General features: G+C 38.9%; 1 long non-coding RNA gene and 1 pseudogene across 1 annotated transcript in view; both read left to right on the forward strand.

The window, feature by feature from the left end:
• The window catches only part of LOC142098504 (uncharacterized), a 1,185,945-nt gene that overhangs the window by 1,039,326 nt on the left and 132,107 nt on the right, over positions 1–14,512 (forward strand). The window lies entirely within an intron of this gene.
• LOC142109231 (E3 SUMO-protein ligase NSE2-like) lies at positions 6,992–7,686 on the forward strand (annotated as a pseudogene).

Here is a 14,512-nt window from a genome sequence, read left to right on the forward strand (position 1 = left end):
TACCCAAAACTATTTTTTTCGTTTTTAGGTAGGATTAAAGGAAATAAAATAAAATATCTTGAGCCCTTCTATTGGATCCCTCAAAGCATCTAATGATCTTGCACAGGTGAGATCCTCAGGCTGATTGATAAAAAATGATGTCATATGATAGACTATGGATGATGTCTGGGATTGGCTGGGGCCACACACAGATATCTTGGAGACAGACAGACAGACCAGAGCTAGTGTATGCTATACCTCATCAATGGAGATGGTTCTGTATTCTAGCATACGTTCATACATGTGAGAAGTTCGTTAGGAAGTGGCTTTGACAACACACACGGACAGTCCGAGGACCCGCTTCTGTTCTTCAAGACAGAGGGAGCAAGTGTTTATATCATGATAAAGCCCACTGATGGATTCTTCCTTTTAAAAAAAAAAATGCAGCTTCACAACATACGATTTCATAAAGAAACAAAATTCTAAATAAATCCTTTTAGTTATACAATAACTATATTTAAGATTCTTTTGGGATTCCTAATTATACTCTCAAGAAGAATGAAATATTGCACCCCTATATCTGCTGACTATAGCAGTAGTCTGCGGGTTGTAGCTCTCTTTTTAAATACCACTTTCAGAGCTCGCAGTCAGATGCTGTTTCTTGTTGCCAGTTAGAGGCAGTCATTTTTTCTTGTTTAAAAATAGAGGAGTGGTCTAGATGGTGGACAGGTGTATTATATAATAAATGCGGAATAAATTATAAATTGTGCAGACATTATGCATACAAATGCAAAAAAAAAACTGATTTTGCTTTGTTTGCTTAATGGGAAGGGATATGGTGGTGGGTGGATGTTGTGCATTTCAATAGGCGTGCCAGATTCTGTGTGATTGTTCACAAGCTTCTGAAGGCCCACATCAATACCACATGTTCAGAGGTGGTAAATTGTACCCAGACAGAGATTTTAATGTAATACTTGTTTGGCTTTTCCACAGTTTAATGAGGAAGCACATTAGTAAGACACTGTCATCTAATTCACCCCACCCAGGTGTCTAGAGCCCCCTTCCTCTTTGTCAGAGCCCCTTCATCATTGGTAAGTGCCAGTGTCCTGTGTGGACCATATGTGATATCAATATGCAAGATTGTGATGTGAATGTAACTGTTGCATTGAGGATTTTCACTTTGGCACATGATTATGGCAACACGCCTCATTAGTGCCCGCATCTGATTTCCTCCTGCTTGAGGTATGTTGTCTTAGCGCTCTATACCTGAGCAAGATACTAGTTCTGAACATTTGCTGTTAGAACTTCTTTCCTGTTGATATTCTGTCACTTTACTTTTGCATACCCTACCACTCTCTTTTCTATAATCCTTGACCTCGGCTAGTGAGCTCGACCATTCCGCTCCTTCCAATCTTGACCTCGGCTTGTGGCCTAGATCATACTGCCTTATACAGTTCCTGACCTCGGGTGCTGTGTGTTTGACTATTCTGGATCTTTGGACAGAACAGAGTTCCCAGGTCAGTTATGTTTGTCCTTACCAGTGCCAGGCGCTTCCTACCCCTGTTTGATACAAGCAGCATTAAAGACACATATACTAATATAAATAAAAAATAAAAATGTCAAATTAAGCAGTCAAAGACAGCCGCAGATGTGCCTTAATGTCATGAAGTATTTAAGGTATCAGCATAAATATGAAACAAGCAGTATTTTATGAGATAAAAGGATATGGTTAAATTAAGGGGATGGTCAAAGTTTAATAGTTGGTAAAGAGATTTTAGTTTTATAGATATGCACATCTCACATTAAATTCTCAAAATAAGGTTGGGTAAAGTATCTTGGCAGACAATCCATCAGAAACCGAATAGGGCCAGGCTCCAATTCATATGTGCACAGTTGTGTAAAAAACGCTACTCTGCATTTTCCGTATCAGAGAGTCATTCAATAAACCAGGTGGGAAAATTTTTCATTTTTTTTCACAATACACTGCCCTTTAAATAGGTGCCAGTAATTGTGTAGTGCTAGAGACTGCAGCTCACCACATGTCTTACACAATAACTATGGTCTAGAGGAGGGATTCTAGGTTCATGGTATCCCGCTGTTCTTGTCCATCAATAGTTTTCTCTGTGACATATTTACACATATATAGTATTTCAGAATTATTTTGCACTATTTTGCAATATTTTACATTATCATGAACATTCAGGTTTACTTTCTGTTATATTACATGACCTAACATTCTAAGGACTTACACACAGACATACACAGCCATGTATAGTAATACTTCACATCATGTTTCTGAGTCACTGCGAATATATCATTACATTTCCCAACAATGCATTGGTGAGACTATGGATTGAAAGCAGACTGGTGATGATGTCATTTCCTCAAAGGCTCTCTCTGATTCAACTCTGATTTATAATGCATGTCATCTAACCACTGTCATCCACCATTAAAGAAAACTAACATTTGGATTTATTTTATTTTTGAATCCCCAGTTGTGTCTTAGAGATTTTCAAGACATGTTGGAAGTATCACCTGAAGTATTGGGAGATCAGTCACTCAAGCAATCCTTTCTTTCATACATTTGTTTGGCATTTCACAATGGGTATTCAAGTGACACATCTGAGGACCTATCAGGCATTCGTCATCTTTGTTCTGACTCTGCTGATGTGTGAATTCTCCGGAGAGGGGCTGCAGCTGGAGATGGTAGAGCGCAGAATGCATAGCCTAGTCATCTCCCACTCAAAGGTCAATGTGCACACCTGCTTCAAACCATGTGAATCTAATTGGAACCAGTTTATCTTTTACCAATAATTGTGGAAGTCGAGCGTGGGGGGAAGAAAACTGTTCATTGTTTGGCTGCAGAGTAGAGAGTGATTAGACCTCTGGGAAAACGCAAGAACAGATGCCACATCTGTAACATTTGCAATCTTTTAGTTGCTGTTGTATTTCTGTTCAAGCTTTCTGAGCAACAAACTAACAACATTATTGAGTAACGTCTGCTTTAATCTAAGTGTCTCAAAGTATTCTTGATGTCTTCTGTAACTTAAATATTTAACATCAGCTTGTAAGATACAAATCAACTGCAGATGGGCAAATATTATCTGATACTGTTTCTATAAGAATAACGAATGTGTCATGGCCAGGATCCTAGATGAAGTCATTATGGCTCAGCCTGTGATTGCAAATCACATGTTACTGTATGACGGTCTCTGGATCCTAAGGGGGATGATGAAACCCTACTGCAGTCTCTCTTACCTGCAAGATCTAATCTAATCTGAAACAAACATGTTTTTAATGTTTGATAATCAAATTTATGTCCTTCTTTGTACAGAATTTCCTGGGCTGGGATCGTGCTAACATTAAGTTGGTGAAAAGCAAGAAACAAGACGCAGAAACCTGTCATATGTAAAAGTCAAAATAAACCAATTCCATGTCACTAAATAAAATGGAAACAATATGGAACTTGTAACATCCTGTGTGTATATCTTACTGAAGTGATCCCCTGTAAAACTTGGGAACTCTGGAAATGCTCTAACTTCTCTGTGTCCTGATGAAATGAAATAATTAATGTCTTGCCACATTTGATTTGTTTCCTTTCATTTTTAATGTTTTTTTTGTGTGAATTTTAGAAATACAAGTAAGTGTCCCCTTTGGCACATGTAAATGTAATTGGCCATGTGCATATTTATTTTGTGTGGAACTTAAGTACATTTTTTGTGATTTTTTTTGTTTCTTTAAACACAAAACAATAAGGAAAATACAAGATAAAAAAGGCCAGAAATGTAGAAAATCACTCATAAATCCAAGTCCTGAATGGAATACACTTGTAAATCACAGGAAAAGTTTTCTCAATTTATTTAAATGGTTACACCACTTTTTCAACAAGGACAGGCTTAAATCAAGCTTTGAAATCACAGTGTGAAGGTGAGATGGTTATCAAATGCATTCGTAAGTGGACATGTAATGCATATCAAGTAACAATTAGAATGTTGAAGATATGTGAGAATACAAGTTGCTCCTTTAGAGGCGATCATGTTGTTATCTAGACAGAAATCCTGATAGATATATATGAGAGATGCTCTGCTCCCTGTGGGTGACCTCCTTCCTCCTGGTGATTGTTGCTAAGCCTCCTATAGTGTGAGTGGTGATCAGGGGAGGACAGGCAAATTTTGGCCTGGGGGGCAAGACTTAACTCAGCAGCCTATTTTAAAGGAAAAAAATGCAAGTGACCCAGTGACCCAGCCCAAGGTAGCCCACAATGGGACTGGCCCAGGGGGCAGATGTCCCCCAGCCCAGACAGCCCCTGGTGGTGATGAAGAGAATGTCCGGTCAATGTTGTGCAATGTTTTTGATAGCTTATATATTATATTTTGTAAAAGATCATTCCAGGAGCAAAAGCGCTAACAGCTAAAGAAAAAAGTAAGAATTCTAATTTACTAGACTAAAGTTAATAGTCTAAAGCCAGACTCGGATTTACCTTTTTTGTCACATTTGCAGCTCTCTCCTAAGCAATACAGAGCTACAAGTCTCAATCTCAATCTATGTTGCCTTTCCACAAACTCAGGTCTGATGAAAGTCATGTTAAAGTGTATGTAAACATTGACATAGAAGAGATACTATAAGCCATATTCCGTAAAGTATGTAACAAGGACTATCGTAAGTATGTATTGGGACTACGATTTGTAGGCAATTAGCTATAAAATTACCTATTTGGCTTGCAGAATCACAGCTCGCCTTGGCGTCTTAAGACCAATAACAAACTTATTAAGTTCATACTTATTTTTTTTCCACACAATATATTAGCATGTAAATGAATGAGTAATTATTTTACTGCTGGGAAGTCATTAATAAAATGTATTTTTTTTAAAAATTGTTATTATAGAATATGGACTTAACTTACCTCTGTATAAAGACAGTTTCACGGCACTTTCTGCATCTTCCAGTTTTATACAATTCTTCCCAATGTGTCTAAATTCCATGAAATCTGGAGGTTTATCTATCAGAAGATGACTGCACACACAGACCAATTAGGGTATTTTTCCAGCTGCATTTACTAACATGCCAGATAATAATCCAATCATTTTCAATGAGTTTATCCTAAGGTTTCCGGCTTGCAGGTTGGCCCTCAGTCTGTGATAACAGGCAATTTTCCGAAAACGCTGCCATTATCTCTTAACTCCCAATAATAAAAATTGAAAAGTGTATTTCTTGATTTTTTTACAGGTCATATCATCTTTAGTTACAAAACGACAACAACAACAACAACAACAACAACAACAACAACAACAATATTTATGTTGAAACTCTAGTGTCATTATTATAAATTTATAATATAAACTGTATTATTTTATTTTAAGATTAACATACAGTATGTATACTATATAGTTCTATATGTTTTATCACCCTTTAATGTCTATAAATTGTTCAGACTGTACTATTTGTCATCATCATTTGTTAGTATTGATATTCATTTTGTAAACAATCTGTTATACTTGTATTTATAATCCTACAAAAGTTTATTTTAAAACTCTGCACTAAACCCATAGCAATCAATCAGAAATGTACTGTATTTGTCTAACTTGAACTATACAGGATAAAGTTGATTGTCATGCTGCTATGGTTTTAGTGGAGATTTTCACCTTGAGCAATATTGGTAAATAAACCTCAAAGTGTTTATGATTATTTCTCATAGTAGTGGATACTGGCTGTGAATAATAAATAAAAAGTAGTTGATAAAACAGGGAAAAGACATAAGATGGAATAACTTTTGCCAGGTCTGTTTTATGAATGAACTGGAATGAATTGTTTTACGTTCTGCAAGTCTTACTTAGGTTAGTCAAATTATATATGTATGTAATAATTTAAATTACATTTAGTAGCCACTAGGAAACATTTATAAACAATATAAAAAAAGATCAGCGTGAAGAATAATATAGTCATTTAAGGGATTGTTGCCAAAAGGGTTTAGAAAATATAGTGTACTTTTCATAATAAGCTTATCTTGAGTGTCTAGGTCATTATAAGAAAGTTTGGGGTCCACCATTAAGTTTATTGGTCATTCATATCGGTCCAAAATATTAGTTGCTTTTATACATTGGGTCCTGGTGCTAAATACATTTTTATGTAAGCTTCCAACTTTACAAGAGTGTAACTATCAATCACAGGGCCCATGCCAAGGGAACCCAAATTTCAGTACATGCAGACCCCAAGAATTACTACTTCCTCTGTGCATGCTCGTGCTGGTACATTGAAGCCCCGTTTGGACTATGAGCTCCACTGTGATAAAAATGATTACAGTGGTTACAATGGAACTGAAAGCCATAATTGGACCTCTCTGCACATGTGCCAGCCCAGAACAGGGGCCTCCGGAGTGGTGAGTAATTCTTACCATACTGGACTGCCCCCCCCCCTCCCTAGGAACCCATTGACTCACTTAACTGACCAATTAGCATGTGGTATGCCATTTATATTAGAGATGCTCACTGACCCCCGTGTTTTGGTTTTGGTTTTAGATCTGGGTTAACTTCATGTTTTGGTTTTGGAAGTCTATTTTTTTGAAAAATTGCTAAAATATGCTAAAATCACATAATTTTGCTCTTATTTTGTTCCTGCATTATTATTAACCTCAATAACACTAATTTCCAGTCATTTCTAGTCCATTTTGACCACCTCACAGGTCACAATATTGTTTACAAACACTTTTGGCCAAAGACTGCAGCGAGTACAAACACATGGCAGTCCACAGCACATCTAGGAAACATTTCCACACAGCAGTGGCAGAAAAGAAAAGTGGTGCAAGATGGAATTGTCCTTGGGCCCTCTCACCCACCCTTATGTAACATATTGAAAAGGACATGTGTAGTTTAACAAACAAAGCACTTCAGTGACAAGCAGTGCCACTTTTGTAGCGGAAGTGCTTGGTTTGTTTGGGCCCCCACAAAACAAGCTACCAATAGCTTAGCTGCCTTAAGCCCATCAGTGCTGTCAATGAACTCTACATTATTAAACCATGTCTGCTTGTGCAGCATCTTTAATCTTCTTCTTCTCTGTGAATACCTCCCTCTCATCCCTGAGGAACTGCCAAACTCATGTAGACACAGGAATGGATATTACAACTGGAGTGGCATTACATCTGCTTCAGACAGACTGTGACACGGAACATGTGGGCAGCATGGAATCCATCCTGTTGGAATATGCTACATTGAACAGAGATTTAAACCAATATATACATGCAGTTGAGGAGACCGTACTTAAGTTAAAACTTGAACCACCGGATGAGATCACAGATTTAAGAGAGCTTGTACACGAGAGATACACTGCGCTTCAGAAGAATAATACAGAGGATGCCCTGAGGCAGGATGATAAATATGTCCAGTTTAAAGAACAGCTAAGAGACCTGAGAAAACAAATGGGTGTGTCACCGGCCGCTGCAGACTAAGCATTGGAAGATGAAGACAAGGAAATCGCAGTCACCCAGAACACTCCTATAACATAGTTGGAGATGGCGAACCCAGTGAAAAGCAAAGTATGTGGTCACGCGTACGAAAGAGAAACAATTGAACGGATGATTGAAAACTAACTTCAGAAGGGTAAATCCGCCACTTGTCCAAAAATTGGCTGTGATCACTCTGACATGATCTTGTTCCAGACAATGCATTAAAAAGAGCCATTGATATTCACAGCAAAAAGCAAGGTCATCACTGAGCTTCAGGTCGGCCCCAATCCCAAAAAATTTAAATATATCTAGGTACCTTTGACGTAAAGTACAGATTACAAACACTTTGTGTAATACTGATGAAACAGCAGCAAAGAGGAAGGTTTGAGTAATACATATACACGTCTATTTAGACATCCATGCTTACATTACTGCTGCAAGCAACGTTGTTCTTTGTTAATAAAACTGATGTCTATATACCATTAAAAAAGTAATAATAATCCTCCACCATTCTATGGATGTTGATAGTAGGATCAGGGGGGAGTTACAATAGAGATATTACGGTTTTTGGTCAATTCTTTTAGACCAGACCAGATGTCAAAATTTTGTGCTGAGTCATCTGCATCGCCCCTGGATCTCTTGGGAAAGCTAAGTTTTTCCTAGCAGCAGCTGACTGAGAAACTGATGCAGTCCTGTCACGTAACACTTGAGCTGTCATTTTGCTCACTAGGAGCTCCTTGCATCTCTTGAGATCTGGGTCAGTTGAAAACAAAGAGAAGACATAGCTCTTAAACCTAGGATCAAGCACAATTGCCAAAATGTAGTGATCCGATTTCAAGATTTTGATAACTCTTGGATCCTGGCAAAGCGAATAATGTACTTGATCCGCATGTCCGACATACTTAGTGGAATGGCTTTGTTTCATCTCCTCCTTCAATTTCTCAAGCTGCTTTTCCAAAAGTCTAATTAAGGGAATTACTTGGCTCAAGCTAGCAGTGTCTGAACTGACTTTACAGGTGACTACTTTGAATGGTTTCAACACCTTGCACAACACAGAAAATATTGTCCACTGCGCTTGAGTAAAATACATCCCCCCTCCTTTCCCAATGTCATGACTTGTGGAGTAAGCGTGGATGGCTTTTCGCTGTTCCTCCATCCGCAGAAGCATATACAGGGTGCAATTCCACCTTTTTACCACCTCTTGCTTCACTTGGTGGCAGGGCAAAATAAATTGTTCTTGTAGCTGCTGCAGTCTCCTACACGCTGTTGTCGAATGCCGGAAATGTCCAGATGTTTTATGAGCCACAGACAGCATCTCCTGCACATCCCTGACAATTTTCAAAAAGCTCTGCACTACCAAGTTGATTGTGTGAGCAAAACAGGGAATGGGATGGAATTCACCTAGCTGTAATGCTCTCACAATATTGGTGGCATTATCAGAAATAACATATCCTGAGGAAAGTCCAAGCGGGAAAAGCCATGTTGCAATGACATCCCTTCATTTTTGTAACAGTTTGCCAGCTGTATGCCTCTTAGTGAAGCTGGTGATAAACAGAGTCGCCTGTCTCTAAAAAATGTGACGTACTTGGGTACATGCTGCTGCTGTTCCTGCTGGTGAAGGGGAATCACCAACCCAGTGGGCTGTCACAGTCATATAATCTTTAGTTTGCCCAGTTCCGCTTGTCCACATATCTGTGGTTAAGTGTACAATGGGTAGAATGGCATTTTGTAGCCCAATTATTACATTTTTATGAACCTTCTTGTACAGGTGAGGAATAGCTTTTCTTGTAAAATGGTGTCGTGATGGAATTTGGTAACGGGGACACAAGACCTCAATTGACTGTCTAAAACTGGCTGCATTAATAGTAGATATTGGATGCAGCTCTAATACTAGCATAGTTGCCATGGCATCTGTGATCCACTTTGCGACTGGGCAGAGCCGGATTTAGACTCCATGGGGCCCTAGGCAAGATCTTGGTTGGGGGCTCCCCTTCCCTGAAACAATCCATAGCACTATGTTTTTTTAGCATACCATATACTCCTATAGCTGATTAGAAGGAAAGCTATGTCAAAGGAGGTGTGGACATATCATTTGGGGTGTGGCATCATTGGGGGCGTACCTAGCAGCAACAACCAACGGTACTAGCAGTTGTCACTTTTGTCCCTCCATCATCACACTGTGCCCCTGCATTGTTACTTTTGCCCCTTCACAATTTCACATGTGCCCCTTTCAACGCTAATAGACAGTGAAATAATTGAGTACAATATATATATGACAAACCTATTAGGCTATACTTATTATAAAATCCCAATACAGGAAAACAAATGTGGATGCCAAGATACAAATGAATAATCACTATCAGAATAAACAATAAACACTAAGGTGCACATATGGAAATTGGAAAGAAAAAAGAAAGAAAAAAGAAACAATAGAAAAAAATAGAACTATCCTGAACCACTGAAAAATTGGTTGCTTCTAAATGCTTATATCCAGGATAGGAAGATGAGAGGGTATGAAACGTCTAGAGTACTTGCGGTGTTGCTGAGCCCAAATGTCAGATGCTCATGTTGGATGTCCCAGAAGAAGGGTGGCTGATCCATGTGCTGCAAAGCAAAAATTCTGCTCTCCAACAGGAAACAGGAAGTAGTGTGCGTTCCACTGTGGAACGCACGCTACTTCCGGTTTCCGAATAATGTCCTGACCAGGCTCGTTTTCAATATTTTTTTTTCAATGCTGGCTCCCCCACTACCCGCTGGGTGGTGGGGGAGCCAGTCAATTGTTGTAAACTACTAGTAGTCTTCTTCATCATCATCATCATCAGCTATTTATATAGCGCTACTAATTCCGCAGCGCTGTACAGAGAACTCACTCACATCAGTCCCTGACCCATAGAAGCTTACAGTCTAAATTTTCGAGCACACATGGAGAAATACTAGGGTCAATTTGTTGCAACCAATTAACCTACTAGAATATTTTTGGAATGTGGGAGGAAACCGGAGCACTCAGAGGAAACCCACGCAAACACGGGGAGAACATACAAACTCCTTACAGATAAGGTCATGGTCGGGAATTGAACTCATGACCCAAGTGCTGTAAGGCAGAAGTGCTAACCACTATGCCACCGTGCTGCCCCCTTGGTCTGCTTCTTGGTTAAAGACCCACCCCCAGCAGCAGCAGCAGAGGGACTAACGCTCAATAATTCTTCAGAGGAATCATGGATAGTGGAGCAGTCATCTAGCCTTAGCAACTTGGATGCAGGACTAACTCCATTCGCTACAGAGGATATTGATGAGGAAGGTGTTCTGAGTGTAGATTGCAGGTGCTGGGATCTAGGTGAGAGAAGGGAGCTAGCTGATGCTGGACTGCTTGTTGTTATTTTTTAGCGAGTTTGAGATTTTCCCAACAGCTTGCCATGAACTCGCTTCAAATGGCGTAACATGGATGAGGTTCCTAGATTGTTAAGGTCCCCACCTCTACTGACTGTGGCTTTACAAACGCTACAAATGGCTTGTCTGGATTTGGGTAAAAATAATTCCAAACATAAAAGGTGGATTATTTGGTCTTATGCCTAGGCATGACAATGGCCTTATTCTTATCATGTGCAAGAACTGCTTCCACTGGTGCAGGACTTACACAAACAACATCATCCTCCTCAACATCCTCATTAGCGCAGTCATCAGCTACACAAATATCCCACTCATCCTGCCTACATCCTGCAATTCCAAAGTGGCATCCTCAATTTGTGTATCACCAACTACCTTTGGGCTGCTCATCCACACATCTGCAGAAATGCTGAAAAGAGGCTTCTTTTATTAGTATAGTATCAGAAATTTCTGGCTTACACCTAGCACTCGTGTATAGACTCTCCTCAGGGATTTGTGTCATTTCTGAATCTGAACATACTGTTTCTTCTATTGTCTTGCTGTTTTCTTCCAACTTTTACACGTAAAAGTATTTGGGTACCACTTTTTGAGTCAGAATGACAAGGTGTTGCATTGTCATGACTGACCTTACAAAAAGATGTCTCACTGACAGTTGCAGAACTAGCACTCATAGAGGAAGGCGAAGGCCTGATTCTTTCCTTGCCACTGCGTGTTTAGAATGGCATGTTGGCAATTTTATTTTTTTCAGTACTTAACTTTGCCTGCATTACAGGTGTTTTTTTTCTTTACCAAGGTAAAAGGTGCTTTTTTACATTTTTATTTCCCTGACATAAAAACACTATGCACTTTAACATAGGCTTTAGCAGATGACGTAAAGGGATTACTATCATCATGACTGGTACCAGCAGCTGCTTGGTGCTCCTGATCTTCTGTGGACTTATGTGAATCCATTTTGATGACACAGTACAATGTGACTGTAGACTTTTAATTACACTGCCAGCCCTATAATGCGTCTTTCAGCACGGAAAACTGCCATATCTCCTGTTTCTGGCTGAGCTATGGCACAGTACAATGTCACTGGAGCCTTTGAAGAACACTGCCAGCCCTATAGTTTGTCTTTCAGCACTGAAAACTGCCACCTCTCCTGTTACTGGGTGAGCTATGGCACAATAGAATGTAACTGGAGACTTTTAAAAACACTGCCAGCCCTATTATTAGAATTTCTGTTTCAACACTGAACACTGCCACCTCTCCTATTTCTGTGTGAGCTATAAATCTTTAAGGTGTCTATGGAGCCTTTGATAAACACTTCCAGCCTTATAATCTGTCTTTCAGCACTGAAAACTGCCACTTCTCCTGTGAGCTATGGCAGAGTACAATGTCACTGGAGACTGCCAAGAGCACTGCCACCCCTCCTCTTTGTCTTTCAATTATAAAGCTGCCCAACCGCCCTGGAGACTGCCAACAACCCTGCTACCCTTTGTCTCTGTGAAATGGCGCTCGATCTCAGTGGAGGGCGAACTCGCAAGATCTGATGATGCAACAATGGCGCTTTGTCTTCGTTTTCAGTTTCAAGGGCGCACAAAAGTACCATCAGATCAGCGAAGTTCGGGTAGGCTCGGTTCTTGGAAAACCGAGACCGAGCATCTCTAATTAGACGAAACCTGCTCCATATGTAATAGGACATTATGTTATACAATCAAAAAAAATATTTCACTTTAAGGAACTGGAGTGTAAAAGACATGGAGGGTACGTGCACTATATTTTCTTCCAAGCTGGGCTCTGACCATTCAGAAATTCCGTACCCTCAGTTAACGTTCAATGTTCTTTCAGCTGCTATCTTCCAAATAATGATGTTACTAGACACCACAGTTTTCAAGTGTGGAAGAGAATGTTAATGTAAAGATATGTTTCAATGTAGTTCCTCTTCATGCTGCGTTGTGGCAAATTAAACGGTGTCCAAAGTTATACCACATGTTTATTTTGGTGGAGACGTTAGGTATATGCTAGAGCAGTGGTTCCCAAACTGGGTGCTGCGGCAGTCTCACTGATCCTAAGGGTGCCTCGAACTGAGAAAGTTTGGGATCCAATGTGCTAGAGTAAGCAGTGCATTCTTCAGGCAAAAATTAGATAAAGGAGCATTTAGGGGATACTTTCATTTACATGTCACTCTGTGTAGACTGGGTGACAGTTGGGCACGAGTAACACTTTTAACATCTAAGTAATGTTTATAGCATGAAATAAGATAACAGGTACATAGAAAATAAACTACGTTTGGGGGTAGAGTTACTAAAAATCGTGTTTGGCAACAGTTTGAAACCACCACACATCCCCACAAATTTTTGGTGGTTAATGCTCTCAACCTATAGGGTGGTTCAAGGCTTAAATGTAAAACACTGGTGATATGTGTTGGTTTCCAATCACCTAAACCGCCGGTGGTTTAGCCAAAACCGGCACTAAAAAGACAGCTTTCTTAAAACCTGCTTCTGATATGCTGGTAAGCTCAAACTTGTTGTTTGAGATATTTTGCCATCCGCAACATAAGTGACCATTGACATGAAATACTGTGGAAATCATTATTTATATTACACACATGTGACACTATTGGCCTGATTCATAAAGGCACACATACTGAGCGCAATGTGCATTTGTTTTAAAACGCACTTAAATCCGTACGTATACCCGAACTCAACAAGGAACGGGTGTGAAGATATGTATGGTGATGAATATGGGTGTAGGTCTGCTCTGCTCTAACAGACAAGACACTGAAGGATACGTTCAATACAAATGTGTAATATAAATCCACACAAGAACGCACAGAAATAAAAAATTAATTGAGTGCATGCTGGCACTTGGAGTGCCATGTAGTAAGTTCTGCCACATCATAAATACTTATTGCCCCAACAACAGTCAAATATTATTTACCCTTAATATAACTATATATTCATATTTACTCCATAATATAATAATACAATAATATAGCCCCCTTAATATAATAAATAATAAAAATTAGTTAATTATAAATTATTTTTGTGCCCATAATCAAATAACAATTGCCACAGTATTACATAAGTCAGTAGTGGCTCCTCTTAAGTTATGAATGATAAAATAGCTCAAACAGCAAGCTGCAATCTCACCTCTCATAAACACCTCTTTTGTTTTGGCTGCTTTGATGCCGGTTTTCAGGCAATTTGTCAAACCGCTGATTAGTAAATCTGATGGTTTGTATTTTGATCATGTCAAAAAAACGGGATAGCAATTTGTAATGATGTGTTTTGTAAAACTGTGGTTTTTCAGGCATTTTACCGGCTGTTTGGCCTTTAGTAAACCTAGCTCTTGATGTTGTTTTTTCCAGGAAGATGGGAGAGCCTAGAGTAATTATATTTATTATATAAATATAATTATATTTATTCATTTAAGACATTTATTTATGACTAAATGTATTTGTTCTTAAACAGTTGTGGTGTCCATGATTTTGATCATTTATTATTTTGCTTTAAGTTATTAGATGAGTGTATACCTTTAATAAGAACTCAAAACAGCATATGTATTAACTGATTTTTTTATATTTAAAGAAAAGCGCTGTAGTCAAATAATAACTGGGACAGTATTCATAATATTTCATGGTCTTTTATTGCATTTTATTAGTCATTAATCTTTATGCTTGTATGTCATGCCATGTTTATTAAAACACTAATCAAGTCACATTGT

The sequence above is a fragment of the Mixophyes fleayi genome, chromosome 1 (genome assembly GCF_038048845.1).
Source record: "Mixophyes fleayi isolate aMixFle1 chromosome 1, aMixFle1.hap1, whole genome shotgun sequence".
NCBI lineage: Eukaryota > Metazoa > Chordata > Amphibia > Anura > Limnodynastidae > Mixophyes > Mixophyes fleayi.